The following is a 17,274-nucleotide window of genomic DNA, read 5'->3' as shown; positions in this document are numbered from 1 at the left end:
TAAAGACATACTTGGGTAAAGTCACCAATGCACAGCTATGTATACGTCTCATAATAACAGTGGCTCCCCATGTGGATTCCACTGCAATATATTTAACGGCTAATATAATTTCCCTGCTCATATCCCACTGTGTGTTTAGGTCCACCAAGCACCCGAGTGTTTATTAACCCCAGCTTATTTTCCTCTAGATATTGGTTTGCATTCATAAAGGCGGCTGCCTTGGAATCAAACGTCCGTTCCCTTCAAAGTAAGGCAAAAGTGTCTGACAGCCATCAAACAGAGGATGTACAGCTGGTGCCGAAGGTGCCCACGTAACCAGGGCCGACAAACGGCTCTTTGGGAGCCGCAATATCTCCTGCTTTATGAAATCTCCCTCCATTTACATGAGTCAAACAATATCCTGTAGAAAAGGTATGACTACCTAAACTGCACTACAGGGGTCCTCTAAATTGGAAAGGCAACAGTGTTCATTGCCACTGAAGCTCTCGGCCGGCCGACGAGGGGGAATTGATTAAAAATAAGAATTTAATTAAGCTGGATTTGAATCAGCAACAATTGCGGGGCATTCGTGCAGCCTTTAAAGACAGATTTCTTTGCGCGCATTTCAACAGTCACATGAGACTCATTAAAGACAGCTGGACGGGTAAAATATAAAGAAAACCCAATACGACCGCGTGGCATCGATCAGCGGGACGATTATTAATTCTACACATATAGCACAGGGAGCATTGTGCCGTTGTGTCAAATTATTGATGAGATATACCCGATTAGCGACTGTGACACACTTTACTTTGAAGTGTGCGTTTTCCTGGGAGTGAGCTGCGACGATCACCGCGCAGGCCAAGGCTGAGCGTGTGCAACGCGTAATATGTTTCAATTGCATTCTTAAATGGGATGTGATTCGCCCGGGTACAAAAAAAGGAAAAGATCAAAGCATGATCTAGATTTCTTCTCCCTTGTAAGTGACAATAATGTTCCACCAGCGAAGGGGGTGTTGGGTGTTTTTCATTCGAAGTACATGCAGGAGAACAAAGGTAGCAACGCAGTGCCATCACATTAGCATTAGTGCTAATGTGATGATATGGATGACGCACCTACTGTACTGCATAGATATGTATGAAGTAGATCAGCCACGTGGTCTTTAATATATTACACACAAGCGAATATATTAACTTTATTTAGATTCTGGTCGTTTCTCCCTCACCCTACAACATCTGCATGACTTTTCACCTGTCACAGCTCTTTATAAGCCTGTCTATGAAAGACGGACTAGGTGAGAGATGGAACTGTGCTGGAAGGGGGGAAAAATGGTAAGAGACAGGGAGAGAGAAATCCTAGGTGTCAGTCAGAGTGTCTCCTTTGCTTACATTTCACTAGTCCCCTGAAATGCTATTTTGAGCCCCAGACAGCAAGTTGAATCCAGTAGGCAAACTCAAGCCTCCCTCTTGGGAGGCGCAGAGCGAAGAGGAGCAGGCCAGCCGTGGATCGCTTTACACAACAGCGTGATGGACAGGCCTACGGCTGCAGGTAGCAGGCGGCGGGGAGGCAGACATGAAACAAGCGCCACCCCCTGAACAAACCTCAACCTGAAACTCTATACTGGGTGTAGTTAGTCTGAGGCTCGGACCCAAGACGCTTGGAGTCCTTTAACTGTCAACGCCAACTTTTTACCCACTGTTGTTCCTCGCAGCACCGCCTGTGGATTCAAAGAGATTTCCAAAGAGGGCATGGGTAAATGTAATACTTTTGATTGTCTTGGGCTTTTTCTCCCTTTAACAGCTTTAAGGATCGCTGACAGGCTGACACACCGGGTCTCTGTCTAGATCACTCAGTTCTTTTTCAGTCCACATAGCCTGAACAATTCTCCTCTCCACACAGGGTCGGGAACTAGAGTCGTTTTCTCTCGGGAAACTTCAGCGGCGTTATCTAAATCGTGCTGGAAAGTGAGAAAGTGGGGAAATGACCCCTGACCTAAACTGGCCACAGAGACAATGGGAAGAGGAGGAATAAGAGATTTAAAAAGGTGCTTAATAAAGCACTGATAGTAGGGGGATTAATGGGTTTGTAACACACCTACAGTGTGTTGACTGATGAAATTAAATTCACACATAAATTGCAGCGCAGCGTCTGCAGCCTGTCTGGCAGTGCTGTCTGGCTGATAACCCAGTGGTTATTCACATTTCAATCAGGGTCTTAATTCTTGGATGCTTTCGGATTATGAAGAGATGTGGTGTGCGGGTAATTAAATGGTCAGTGGATAATATTTCTTACACTCCTGCATTAGCAAATTAACAAACTAATTTACAACATTGTAATGGTGGACCTCAAGAGGGCAGTCAGCACAAATATGGACAAATAATCCTAATACCTGCGAACGCGTCGGCGCAGCTCTACGTCACGTGAAATATTAACTGTGGTTTCATCACGGTTGGAAAAATTCTGACAAAATGTTTTGACTGTGACTAATCATCATGAAAATGAGGACAAATAGATAACTGAAAAACAGTGACCAGAAAACCTACAGCTGTGTCTACCAACAGTCTGAAGCCTTCACTAACCCATAAATTTGAATTATGTAGGAAGACATTAAAGGTTTTTGTGCATATGTTCAGAATTTCAGTGCAATTATGGACCAGACACCATGATGGATTGTGAAACAGGCTTCATGTTATCCAGTAAGAGGTTCAGCTGCTGCAAAAGTGTGATTCTCCTGCAACAATTCAAGCCGGCATCTAAACGTCATCCCAGATATTAAACTTATTCTGAATCCATCCTTTAAATGATGTATGAATCGTTTCCAGTGGCACAACCTGCCGTACAGTACAGTGTGTCATTAAAACTACGAGCCTGACAAAATGTCTCAGGCACCTGAAGGCATCTGTTGGACTGCAAGTGAGACCACAAACTGTTCAGCATAGACCCAGTTTCTAGTCGTAACCCCTGAACGCACCACTCTGCAGTCAATATTAAGTTGAATCTACCAGAGGGCAAAAATAATAACGATAATAGCAACACACATGGTTCTAGAGATGCAGTTATAGCAGGTACAGTATGTGAGTACAATGCAGACTACGAGCAGTCGTACTGTAGCTGTTGGATGACCCTGAAACGCTTATATGCATGAACACATGCTTTTATGGCAATTGCTATATTTTTTCTATCACTGATTCAGTCCCAATGCTGGAAACAGGCTTTTGCTTCCAATGCCTGAGCCTACGGTCCCAACGCGGTGCTCACCTTGGGAAGCTCCACGTTATCATTTGAGTTAATTCTACGCCAAATATTAAATTGAGCAGGTCTTGAGGGGTCTTTAAAAAAAACATACGCAATAATAATTGTATTATATATTGAGCGGGCAAAACATATTAGGACGCCAGGCAGCCAACTGTGGCGGTTCATTTTCAGGCCAGCGGGGTTTTTTTGGACGGGAACTATTTGAAGTGTTATTCCCAGCAGCGAACTATAACGTGCGCCTTTCTTCCGACCAAGAGCCGGAGCGTGGACAGGCGGACGGTCCCCGAGGTTATGGTCTCTGACAGCTGCACCGCTCCACCAGAAGCGCGCGCGCCGCGGCCGCCGCGCACCCACGCACCGAGCTTAGCGGCCGAGCTGCCGAGAAACCCCGCACCAAAAAAAAAAAGTCCCGCCTGGAAAGTGGGCCTATCTACACGGCGATCGATGTCGAGCGGGGCCAATAGACGCCGAAAGTCGCCGCGGACCCCGCGGTCTAGATGCGTGGCGCGACAAGTCGGCTCAGATCATCCACGACGCACCGTGTCCGTGGATAATTCCCATTTGCATCAGGTGCACGGGGACGCCTGTCACGCGCCTGGAACCGCTCTAGGAAAACCCACAGAACACCAGAATCAGCCCAGCACCGCATCAAACTGATTCCCCCGAACGCCTCGTAGCCCGTGACGGCGTTCGCTCGGCTCGCGCTGCGCCGCGCCGCGCCGCGCCGCGCTCGGCGGCTGTGGACGCGGCCGGGCTCCTCGCCGGCGTCGGGGCAGCGGTTTGGATTTTACACAAGTCAACCAGCTCCACGGGCGGGCGTCTACGGACGCGCACGGGGAAGGCGCCCGTGGCCGTGCACAAAGACACACTCCGCCAAAGTAAAGCACAAAGTCACGAGCGTGAACTTACCTTTTGCGCTCGAATGGGGGTGAAAAATCAACCGCGAGTACCGCCGCATAGACACATCGCTGATTTACAAAAGAGAAGTGCCATGAATTAAAGTGAAGTGGGGAAGAGGAGGGGAGACGGTCCTCATCAGAAGCGGCACCGGGATGCGATGCATATAGGGAAAAAATAAAATGTTATCCACTACAAAAACTTATCCATGCGCTGAAAAGACCGTGGTCCTCATGTGCACGAGAGAAGAAAACTGCACAGCGATCAACTTTGTTTGAAGGGGACGCTGTAATTCCTCCTCGGATGCGCTGGGCTCGCGGTCCCACAGGCGGAGATACGCATCGGTCCAGGCTTGTTTTATATTAACTTCGCATCGCTAAGCCCACGGTTGCCTTCAAATCCCTTTTTTAAGCGGCCAGTTTTTTAAAAAAAATCGCTGGCGCAAAGCGGACACGTGTGCGTCAAACGCGGCTTGACCCGCACATTAAAAAAAAAAAAAAAAAAGGAAAAACTTCAATCCAAGAGCGAACAGAAAAATATCACTTGTGATGGGGAAAAAAATGGAAGGAAGGCGTGAAAGGAATTTATTTTATAGCCATTTGTTCAGACTGATTTAAAGGTTGTGTACGCTCCCCGAAAAACTCTTAAATGAGGGATGGAGAGCGCGCATCGCACCCCCAGTGGAGTTGGATCAAAGTGTGCCTCAGTGCAGCATCACTTACAGGAGCCGGGATAGGCGGTTCACCGTATCTGTCTGCTAAGCTGTGGATGTCTCAGTAGTATTGTATGAACTCAGTTCCTCAATACTGCCCACCTCTCTCCCTCTCGCTCTGCCTCCGACTGACATCATGGCGGAAGGAGGAGCCAGGCACAGATTTAAGCGCCCCGCTCCTCTTAAAGCCGCACTGCGTTGTCGAAGTACTTGCACTGAGATGTAGGTGGATGGCGGCTTTGTGTGGACCACAGATGCCTCTGCTGTTTGCAGTGGCCACGCTACTCCAGGAATCAGCCTGAAAGCAGGAGGGGGGCACTGTTCACTTTTATTCCAAGCCTTGTTCCTGCTCTCTCTTTTTTTTTTTTTTTTCTAGTGATCAGCAGCAGCTCGAAATAATAACGAGGCTCAAATTCTTTACCACGCTCTCCCCATAAGTGGCAGCAGGCCGCGGTGGAGCTCTCATCACAACTGGAGTAGAAATGAACCTGATGATGGCTTTGTTCACACTTTGTATAGTTTCATGGAGTCCAATAATTACAGAGGTGTAATAGTTTGACTCATTACCATAAACTTCAAGGAATGCGAAAAGTGAAGGATACGTAACAGTTTAAAAATGATAACAAAACACAAACAGCTAATCAGAAACATCTGTGAAGGAATTAGACTTTTGAGATATGTTTTTTTTTGTACCTACTGCTGAAATTTACTGTGAAACTATATGATTGCAGCTCCACGGGAGCCGGGCGTCGATGGAACATATTGATTAGCTCCGAAATCACTGATTGAGCATCATCAAGCTGTCACGTTCCTGCTGGCGCGCACCGAATCGACGCCCGGCTCCAAATACCCTAAAGTAGCTTCTAACGGGTGCCTTTATGGGGGTCATAAAGGCCGGTGGTCACACAAAGGTCAACAGTCGCCACCGCTGTGTTACACCTGATTACCCTTGGTCCTTTGCAATCATCTCACACAAAAATGGCTTCCACTTGGCATTTTAACAAGTTTAGCCCCCGGCAAGGTTTCGTAAGCGCCATTCTTCACCTGCACACCATTTCCCTGCTCAGTACCTCATGTCACACTACACATCCCCGAACGCAAAAGGCTAAAGGGTCAGTCAGATTATTGTTACTGTTTAGACCAAACAGTGTTTGAATCTCCTGCGGCTGGAAAATAGAGCCTTCTCAAAGTACTCCGGGTTAGAAGTTGTAGGTGCATCATTAGACTAATTGCTAGTACTGGTGGTGATTGACAATCGCACTTAGCCCGGTTATTCATAGCAGAGATCTCAGATATTATGTTGCAGCAGCTTAAAGAAATCTTCTAATATCTTTTTAATCATGTTTTTTTCCCCCAGCAGTAACGTACTACAATAAGCAACACAACGCTCAAACGCGGTCAACTTGTGACTGGGTCGTCTTTCATAACAGTCAAAGACAACAACTGTTTCCCACAATGTCAGCGCCAAATGGCGTCTGCTAAGGAAATCAGCGGCAAATTATTACAAAAGCGAGGCCTGCGTTCCTTTTTTTTCTCAGATATGATCAAATAGACATTTTCCTCAACATCGCCTTTAATCACGCTTGCCGTTGGCCTCCCACTGAATCCATGTCTTGTTATGCACACATATAAAAGGAATAATTGGAAGAAAGAGCTCACTCGCTAATATACTTTATCAGTCAGGCACAGCTGGGAGAAGGAGCGGCTGAGCGAAGGGGTTGCAGAGCTAAATTGTGAGGTCGCTGTACATTAACATTCAGGGTTTTTTTTGACAGAGGACAGATTCTGAGCAGATCACACTCAATTCAATGCCACTCTGTGGTTTGTGTTCTGCCTTTAGTTTAAACAGCATAACCTCTCCAAAGAGACCGCGGCGTCGCGGCTGCCGCTCCATTGTCTTTGTTCATCATTCAGTTAAATGTTGCCATGGATTCCTTTCTTTCACTCTTCGAGCATCTGAGCCCAAATTGTTAATATTGGATTTTTTGAGGCATTAAAAAAGAAGAACATAGTTCCCCAAAGCGTGTCACTCAGAAGGAGAGCAGTGCAAATATGTCCAAAACGTATTCTGTGGAAATAGTGCAGACATTTTTGAAGAGTTAGAAACGTTCTGACATAACAGCTTTTTTTTCCTCTTTGCTGGGTTTGTATCCATGGTAACTTTCAAGAACCGTGAGATTTACCACAATGAGTAGAAACTGTCTCTATTGCCTCATTTAGTTCTGTCTGTTTCTTTTCTCCCACTTTCTCAAGGATCTCTGGAGAAGCGGAAAGATTCGAAAACGATAGAGTGGACAGAGCGAGGACAATTCAATATTTGCTTTTACCTTATTGGCAACACGGGCAGAATTGAATAGAAATGGTGTGGAACTAGGAGATAGACAAAAAAGCCCTGAATGAAATAATATTTGAACTTTTCCACACAGTATGAATATGCAGTATGCATGACCGCAGCTTCAACCAGGGCAGCAGATAGCGAGCTGGAAAAAGTCTTTAGGCGATACAATAAAGCCTGTGATGGCGGCAGGAAAACGACTGAAACATAGAAACAAATAAGAAGGTGTCAGAGGCTAATTCATATCAGACAATGCTCTGAGTCTATTGCATATTATCAATTATATGGTGGTGTATGTGAGATGAAGGAGCATTCACTTGCATTATTTCAGCCTTTAATGTTTTTGCTCTTTGGTCCTGAACCAACAGAGTGAAAATAAGAGTGAAAAATAATTTATTTGCTGTATCATTTTCGTGCTATTTATATTCATGTATGCCGTGTCTTGGTTTGCAAATCACATCCTGACGGTGATCAAATATCAGAAGAAACGGAAACTTTTTGGAACTCACCATGAAGTGGAATATCTGTGGACTCTGACTTTTCACAGTGCTATAATAGCACTTTTCCAGACACTGAATTGGAGGGTTTTTACCAATCAGCACTTGAAAAGACAGCATCAGCACATGATTGACGAAATAATCTGCAAACATCATACGCACATAATGGCTATTACGCTATAGCTAAACCATAAAGCCTGAACTTATCCTTTAGTTGATGCTCAGAGAACAACTGTCAATCGCATCGTTCCGGATACAGTTGACGCGCGGTTGAGGCAGAATTCCTCCAAAAACACACAAGACTGGAGGCTAATGAAAGGTCCAACGCTGAGTGACGTGCACCGCGCCAATTAGACAACACACAGTGCTGTGAACCGCCATCATTGTCAGCTGACGCAGCCCTGACAAAGGACTGCCTGTCACAAAGGTACAGGTCACAGGAAAGCTCATTTGAATGTGCGGCAGCATCTCCAAGAAAACCTCTAATTGCATAAAAACCGCATCTTAGTGATTCAACGGAGTCTCTGTGTACGTGTAACGTCATGTTTGCACTTGACAGGTGCTAAAGTAGTAAATGGTCCTCTGCAAGATAACAAATAAGTCATAAATAAAGATGAATAAACGGCTCGGAGGTAAAGTCAGGCTAAGCCTTTACATTTCTAATTAATGGCTTCAATTATTAATCTATAAGGCAGCTATTTACAGCACTGACACAATCGGGTCTTTGTGCTAATACTCTTCCATAAACAGTGCAGAATAAAGGGTGATTGTACAATAAAGCTAACATATGTCTTATGGCTTAAATTTGTGTGTAAATTAATAATGTGATGGTTCTTCCTCTCTTTCCGTCACGTCACACATCTGTTCTCTGTAACGGTGCAGCGCAGGATCACACTGTAGTGCAAAAAGAGGAACAAACGTGTCATCCAGCTGCTTTTATCGATCCAAAAAAAAAAACTCCCCAACAACACAAATAAAACAAAATGTCCAAAACACACGCACACATCAGCAGATTTTCGGCGTGACACGGTTTCCTTTTCAAGACGCCTAAATCACATCAATTCCGCTTTGTTGGAAAACTTTCTCCTTCTCAAGAAGTAAGTGACTGTTAAAGCCGCCTTTGCCTGTTGTTTGATGAAAGCGATTGTACATGCTGTGGTGATGCTTCCTTCCATCTGTCTACTGTGAAACAGAGCCTAGGGCAACACTGTTAGATGAGAATGGCTTGTTTGGCTGTGTACAGTACATTCAGCTGAAGAAAATCCTGCCCTATATTCATGTGCATTAGTGCATTCACTCATTCTCTAGCACAACAGTTGCTCAAAGAGAGAAAAAAAAACTAATTGGACTGATGTTGATTTCAAACTTTTTCACATACTAACTTTGTTTTACAGATTTGAGCACACGTTTAACCCCTTCAGCGCCGCTCACAGGAGAGCAAACACGTTGCGGTTGTTCAATGTGATGCTGCAAATTAGCAGGGGTTTAGCTTCTCTTTTTTTGCCTTTGTATGGTGAAGGTCAGCGAGCAGACTTCAAATAAAAATTTTATTTGGTGAAGATTTCAATCTTAATGAGAAGCCTTTGTGAGATCAGGAACTCGACTGGCCATGGTGAAAACAAAAGGAAGTGGAGGATAAATCCCATGAATGTGAGATACTTTACTTTATTTTTTTACCCAATTAAATTTAGTTTTCTTTTTCACAAACCAAGCCAGTGACACAAAACACAAGCTCAACGTGTCAATGCGATCAATGCCACACTATTCCTTCCTCTTATTTTGAAACTGGCAGGAGAGGAAAAGATTTGCGCTTCCATAATCACTGAGGAGTCATTATTTGGCACTCGTCCTCCCCAGATGGCCAAATGCTTGATGTTCTTGTCACGTTGTGTTGCATTTTCCCTGCCTTGAATGGGGCTGTGTACACAACCATTGTTTGATGAGTAAAATTGAAGGCAAGCCTTGTAAACTGTGGATGCCCCCTCTGCCAAAGGCATGGCACTGCAAAGACAATGTGTGCAGACATCTCTGTCGCACTCTTGAGACTTCATGCTCCTTAGCTCTCAGACCTGTGGGGACAAGCAGAATTCCTTATGTGGAAAAAAAAAAACTTTTATATATTATCAAACTTCAAACCTGAAGAAAACTGACCTTCTACCCCAAGTTGCCATGATTAGGCGCACAGATTTGGTGGAGCTCAACTTTATGTTCATCTCTTTGCAACAGATTAATGTACAGAGGACAGATTTGCCACAACAAACACTTATTATTACAAACTTCCCCTCCATTAAAATAAGACAACTCCTGTCCTACCAATCCCATCCACTACTCTGTCCATTCCACTGTCCATTTTGTTATCCTGAGCAGTATCAAGCAGTGCGATACAGGCGTCCACCTAATGCAAATGGCAGATACAGTGTCTCTAGCTTGTACACGATGGCGGGCAATCCAACATGTCTTCATGCTCGGTTGCCAGTTGTCTTGCTCATTAATAATCAATCACACATGGGCGAGTATAATGCTCTGGCGTTCACATACAGGACGAGGCATCCTCGGCCTAATGCAGCAACAGAATGCCTGGATGCAAATTCCACTGAAGCCAGAAAGACGACATCATCTGCAAAAGGCAGACGTATTGATCCAGGCACAGCCGAGATAGAGATAGAGACTCCCTAGACCTCAGATGTACTTTGATTTTCTGTCCTTGAATATCCCACACCGAAGCAGCAAGGAGATTATTTTCAGTCCAACACCTTGTGAAGTATCTGTGAGCACCCTGCAACTCTAAATGCACTGCAGCAAACACAGGCGAGTAACCGCAAGGAAATCTAATGTCTAATACTGCACCAAGTTGCCATCTATCATCATTGGGTTTATAAAACTACCAGCATTAGCATTATACACTATGTAGACAAGCTCTGTATTCTCTGAGAGCACATACAGTACTCTCAGCAGCCCATCGCTCTCTGACGCCACAAGATGCTCCCCTGAAAACTGAAGGTCTGTGTGAGTAATAGTGGTCATCCGCTTGCAGAGGTCGGTTGGATCTAATGTATGAACGTCACTAATGCCAAGCACAGTTGATAATGCCTTCAAGGTGATTAATGGGTTTCTGCTCTCAATCCCACCGTCACGCGGCGTCGTTGCTACTGTATGTAGCACACTTACTGTAAGGTGGCGTTATCTCACTGGAAGAATCACTGTCCCACTGTACGTCGCATCGGCGGGATGTAGCGCGCACACTGAAGGCAACCGAGGCAAAGCGCTGAGCAGGAGTTTGTGTTCACTGTAAGACTTTTTATTGTTCCACGAGCAAAAACAGAACCAAAGCAGCTTCTGGACACTGGTTCCTTCTGTGAAATAACCAGAAGCGACTGATTGCTTTTAATACTGTATTTCGTTTGGTTAATAAACATCCTCATCAGGTTTTATGATTTAGATTTACTTGTAGTTAATTTGTTTTCGCACAACTTATCACTGTACACACTGCACAGTATAAATAGTAAATCAAGTGTTTTAATTTGTTAGATGTTTAACAGTTGATCAGCTCAACGTGAGCGTAATGTTTCTGTGCTGGTCTCCGCTGAGATTTGATCGTTTCTATCTTCCTGGCATTCTTCATAATGTTCATAGAATTAGTTGCGGCAGCAGGGTCTAGACTGAAACTCGTTGACCTCAGCATTAACCTTGATTGAGCGCAGATAGAGATAAGCACCAAATGTTGCTGAAACATATGCAAAACAGAGGCTTCCTTTGTCCTTGCTGCTGCAGTACAATGCCCATCCATCTACCGCTGCTCTGAATGGAAACATCTTGATTTATTGCCGATACAGTAAATCTAAATGCCTGGACGTCTGTGGCTCCAATGTGACTTTTTACATTTAAATCTACAATACACACTGTAATGTTTGGGAGTGAAATGCTCCACATGGTAACATAGAGCAGAGAGGTGCTGTCAAAGTCTCCCATGACACTGACTCACAGGGCAAAACTCTGCGTCACCACCCGATGCTAAAGAAAACCCAGAAAATAGAGCTCACCTTAGCAGCGAGTGCAGTGGAAGGAGGAATATAAAGTGAAGCCGTGAGGAAGGAGTTTCATACTGAGCTCATCCTCACTGGCTGCTAATGTCCACTCCAATGTGGATAAACACATTAGTGGATAAACACATTAGTGTGAGACGTTTTCCATCACTGACTCTACGCTGTCCAGACGCACGCGGGCGGAGGCGACTCCCGAACTCGCGTGTAAAGGCTCTGCGGAGTCTGCGGGGGGAAAGACTGACACTTGCTCCCTCTAGTTGTGACATCAGCATGACAAGCTGATATGTAGCGCGTCAGCCCAGAGCGCGCCTGATTGACAAATGAATGTGGAAGCCACTTGACCTCGCTGGTGAAAACAAAGACCTGGACGGTCCACCGGCGGCTGCACGAAGGAAACCGCAAGGCCAGAACCGCGAGCAGGCGTGTGAATACGAACGTTTCATCACAGGACGCAGCAAAAGCACCACCGGCTCTCAAAAGGAGCCCAAAGAAGCGGAAAAGACAGAGCTGGAAAAAGTTGCCGAGCGAAGTTGAAGCCTATTGCAGCGCGGGGCACACTTGTGTTCAGACCGCGTTCAAGGTGGATGTAGCGGTCGGTGCTGCAATAAGACGCAGCAGTGGCCCCCCTTTGTGCAGCTACCAGTGGGGTGTCGCTGTGCAGTCCAGGGGAAAAAACCTGTTTGTTTCACAGTGTCCGTGTTTTGGGTGGAAAGGAGTGTCAAAGGAAGAGCATTCCCACAAACAACGTGAAGGGAAAAACAGGTATTGTCCAAGAGCAACACGTATATTTACCGTAGTGGAATGATCTCGGGTGCAAGGGAGGATGTGTGAAGATGCAGACAGATGCTTCCACGGCAGAGGCTCTCACCTCAGGAGCCACTCCCCAGCTCCTGTATCCAGGAATGGGGCTCAAATCGCGGGCGCGCGGGGCCGAGGCCAGAGCATTTAGAAAAAGATGTGTTTTCAAAAGCGTGTGACACGGTCTAATAGCGGGAGGGCGACGGAAGACAAGTGGGAGAGGAGTGGGAATAAAATGGAGGAAGGGCAGCCGGCTGCACGCCACTGCCAGGACGGTGATGACTAAATGAATAAAGCGCGTCTCCACCAACAGCATTTGCAGATTGTTGTTGTGGCAGACAGCAACTCGCTTCAGGGCCACGGCTGCCATCTGTGGTGCTTTCCTTCACACGAATTGATGGCATGCTCAGTAATTACCACCTAAAAGCCAGAGAAAGAGGATCTCTCTGTGTATTGTGAACTGACCCAAATGACCCAGTATTTATATACACACACATACACATCTTTGTGTCGGTGTAGCTACTGTAGTGGCAGCAGATGTGAAGAACAGTCAAACTCAAGCCAGTATTTACACACTGAAATGTACATACAAACACAAACCTCCCGGCCCGAACCATAAAAGAGTGGCTTTAAAATTTTGAGGCAACACGAGGATCATCTGCCTCCAAAACAGCTTCTGACACTCTCAGCAGTGTTTACTGTGTGGCACAGCATGATGCAAGGGAGAATAAGTACCAGAGACCAGCAAAACAACATCGAGGGTACGTACGCTGATTTTGTTTGAGTGGGAATTTGCGAAAATCCTGCAGCTACTGCAAGAAAGACATGACGCTGTGAACATACACTGTCAACATCACGCTGTCATGTTTTAGGAATATTCTGCCATATGTCGGCAAAGAGGGAGCACAAAGCTATGGGTCTAAGCGTATTTTAAGGGAATTTATGTATAAAAGAATAGAAAAGATTTGAATCTGAATTTTCTTCAATTATTTGTACATAATAAATTAAACCAGAAACTAAAGCAATGCTGAGTTTTATTCTTCGTTTTCTTATCATCCAAAAAGCATTTAGGCAACTAAAGTGCAGCAAATGACAATACAATTTTGCAGTAACCTTTAAAATAATTAAACAGCACACAGTGTTTACTTGTGTCTGTCAGGAGTATGAATTTTTCATGGCGCTCATAAGAAAACGGCCCAAAGATGCAAAATGTGGCGGCAGCTGCACTGGAAGCACCCAAAGATCATTTCTTCTGTATTTTCCACAGAGAAACTAAGAAACAGAGCAAGCTCATCTACTAGATGATATTGCAACAGATATTATATTTGTAATATACCTTATTGAGTCACTTCCCCGAACACAAAGTGGGCGCTGGCCTTTTTCCAGCCTTGTTGTTTATGCAGAAATTCAGTTATTAATGAACAAACTTGCATATTATAAAACGCTACACAACTTATTGCTAAACGTGGAGTAGCAGCATGTCGGCGCGGGTCGCACACGGCACGAAGACACAACCGCGGCCTCGTCCCACACTCGCAGATGCTGGAGTTAGAAAACGCCTCAAACAATGGATTGTGCTCCACAATTCGTATTCTTCACAAGAGATGAATACCTGTATTGTTCCGAGCTGCTGCAGTCACTTCATTGTTGGGTTCAGTGCTAATTACACAAAGCTCTTAATTCATCTTCCAGGTCTTGTGGCGTAAACGCCAGCTGAATATGGCTGCATGTGTCCTCACCACCAGTCTCCATAAAGAAAGTGCTGCGCGCTGAACAGTTGGAGACAACAGCACAATCTTCCCCCGAATACACGTCCTCGCTGCCAGCAAGAGATTGTCACAATAGATCACACGGTAACTTCCTGTAGAGCTGTCTGTGTCAGTCCATCAGTCACATTAGCAATCTAAGTGGGGCTCAATCAAGTACAGAGCTGGTGAGGGAGGATCTGTCTGTCCCCGGCGCGCGTCCATCAGAAGGAAAATGTTGCGTATTGATTCCACGTCTGCAGAGCCTACACGCCGCAGCTGCAAGTGACAGCCAGCGACTCAGGTCTGCGGCGGTGACGGACGGACGGAGAAGCCCAGAGAGAGGCGGCTTCCGGCGAGCAGATGTTTACTGTAACGACGGGGAAATTATTTCCTTCCCGACAATGTCATAGCGGGACGGGCTGCCAGCGGTTTAACGTTGCATGGCTGAAATCGCGGCGCTCTGCTCGGCCATTTTTGATAAGAAGAATGACGTTATTATGCCACGCCGGTGGCAGCCTGCCAATCGCGGATCCCGAGACAACGGCCTTGTGTAAATTCACATTAATCTTCGTGCCAAGAAATAAAAGAAGAAGCTAAGAATAATGAAAACGATGGTATCAGTTTTGTCCTGGTTTCATGTTGGTATGCTGCCATCTTCATTGCTTATTGACTGTTGATGTTTACTCTTGATTGCTTTCTATGTGTTGGCAGGTCAGACCTTTATAATGAGGGCAAACAGGGAGAGGAGGGCATTTAAACGCAGAGCCAAGTCTGTGAAGTTTTGGCTGAAAGAACAAAGTGATAAATGAAGCAAATTGTGAAGTGTGCAATGAATTGTGCCCTAATACTGCACTGTGGTGTGTGTTTGCAACATGCATTTAGTTAAATGTTAATGTCAAAGGCTGCTGTTGTTAAAAGGACCAAACCCCGAAGGATGAATCAGCCGCAGCCGCACGTCGTTTTGGGGAAAATCACAAGACAAAGGCCGACTTCATTCCTCAGACGGTGCACCAGGACCCGTCCGACGCCGCATTAGACGCCGTCCTCCCATCGGCAGCAGCGCCGCTGTCGACCAACTTCCTCGTCTGTGGAAAGTTTCCTCCCTGAAGAGCCGTGTGGTTGCGGCAGACACCGCCTCGTCTTCGGATTGTTTTCTCCATCGTCAACCAGCCGCTATAGGAGACGACCATTTGTTTGACACCCGCACCCGCTGAGGATGATTTTGCTTTGGGGATATCAAAGTGCCAAATTTCCTTTTTTTAAAGTTACGAATCGTAAAAGCTCACGTCAAAAACTTCCCTCGCTCTTAAACTCCTCAAACAAGCGCGTGAATAAAGCATAACGTAAACATTTTTAGTTTGTTTTGAAGCCGGCTGAGGACACTTAGAGGAAAAGGCTTGTGTTCAGTGTTTGTTGAAGAAACTTCCTTAAGTCCCTCTAATACAGCCTCCCCTTCTATTCTGTTATTTGGATACTTAAACAAATCTGTTTGAAGTGTCTCCCTGTTTTTCTCTCTCTCTCTCTCTCTTTTTTTTCTTAAAGGATGTAAATTTGGCTCGTAACCATGGCTTCACAATTTCTGTGCGACTAGATTTACATAAAAGGCCCGCAGTCTGGAAAGTTTCGAACAGATTCGGGTGAAAAGTAGACCAAGGATGAGCGACAAAGTGAAAGCCTGGAGGAGCGGCGTGTGTGAGTGGTGGTGCTGGTAGTGAGGGCAGAGCAGCGGGCACTGGAGGGGGTTGCTGGGTAGCTGAGCTTTAGCCCGGCTGCGTCTGAGAGCAGCAAATCCGACTTGGTTGGTAAACACAGGCTCCAGGGACACTTCCTCTGCACGCAGGCCGCCGCGCACCCGATTGAAGCGCTCTGTGATTCTAATGGAGCGAGCTCATAGAAATCAGCGTAGAAAATGCCAATAAGGCTGTTAGCGTCACAGCACAGCACAGGCTCTGGGTCCAGCTCTGAAAATGACAACACACGCGCACACAGAGCAGAGCAGAGACGTATTCCTGCGGTTTGTGTGCGAGCGGGTTTATCCGCATGGGGACACGCATCCCGGTTCTGAAGAACAGCTCCGTGTAAGGTTCCAGTATCGTAAGGGCATCATCTCGCCCTAATTTAACCCCCATTGGCTTGGACCGGGGTAGTTTAAAGCCGGCGCCGAGCTTTTCAACTCGGCACAAACAGCTAACAAACTAATTTTACGCTCGTGGTTTTCAAAGAGAGACGCTGCACATTTTCGAAAATTCCCAAAGCGCTCCTACTCGTGCGCCCTTGGACGCTCCAGTCAAAAGCGGACTTTGAATGATGATGCCGACTTTGTGCGGTTATAAGATTTGTTTGGTTTTTGGGTTTTGCACACAAACAAAACGCGGTTTACATTCAGCTTCACGGAGCCGGGAGTTTAATTTCATATGGGTGTAAATTTAGTAAGGCTTCACGCGCGCCCCCAAAGCAGCGCTCTTTGAATTTATACCCAAGTGAGGCGGCAGATTTAAGGCCTCGGCGTCTGATGTTTAGCTTTAGACAAACATAGATGCGAGGTTACAGGCATCCTGTGAAATCTCCCTTTCATCGCATACATTGCGCTGCCGTTGATTAATACTCTGTGTTTTGCGGCCGTGTGAGAGATCCTCCCCTGAGATGCGTGCTCTCGTCTTTCTTTTCCTTTAGTAGGAAGCACCTGTAATTTGTCTTCATCAGCTATTATGGACATCCTAAGGAACAAAACCCAGGACTGAAAAGTATCAAATCAACAGCACATTTTTCAGAAAATGGCAGATCCAATTTTATACATGTCCCTGAGGCTTCCCTCTAACTGTTGGTGTGCTGACCCTTCACTCATCTGACGCTGCTTCTCGCAGCCTAGGAGGAGCTTTTCAAGATTGCTTCTGTCTGTCGCCGCCTGCGAGATGGGCCTCAATTGGATGAACGCTAACAAGATGGGTAATGTAGCATCTTAAAGCATGTAAACCTGGCTGGTTATGTTGCAAATAATCTACTGGAGATG

At 45.7% G+C, this 17,274-nt stretch overlaps 1 protein-coding gene across 7 annotated transcripts in view; it reads right to left on the bottom strand.

The window, feature by feature from the left end:
• Positions 1-17,274, bottom strand: part of pcdh11 (protocadherin 11) — a 136,741-nt gene that overhangs the window by 104,448 nt on the left and 15,019 nt on the right. For 2 of the 7 annotated variants that reach the window (XM_029165836.3, XM_055512284.1), the window contains exon 1: positions 4,144-4,988. The exons of 2 other annotated variants lie outside the window; for them this stretch is intronic. The gene's annotated coding sequence lies outside the window, so the exon portion shown is untranslated. Of the gene's footprint in view, positions 1-4,143; positions 4,992-17,274 lie in introns of those variants that run through there. 3 more of the 7 variants (XM_055512286.1, XM_029165834.3, XM_029165837.3) reach the window with 3 other exon arrangements.

The sequence above is a fragment of the Betta splendens genome, chromosome 10, assembly GCF_900634795.4.
Source record: "Betta splendens chromosome 10, fBetSpl5.4, whole genome shotgun sequence".
NCBI lineage: Eukaryota > Metazoa > Chordata > Actinopteri > Anabantiformes > Osphronemidae > Betta > Betta splendens.
The sequence above is the reverse complement of the archived record's forward strand: the minus strand, read 5'-3'. Positions and strand labels throughout refer to the sequence as shown.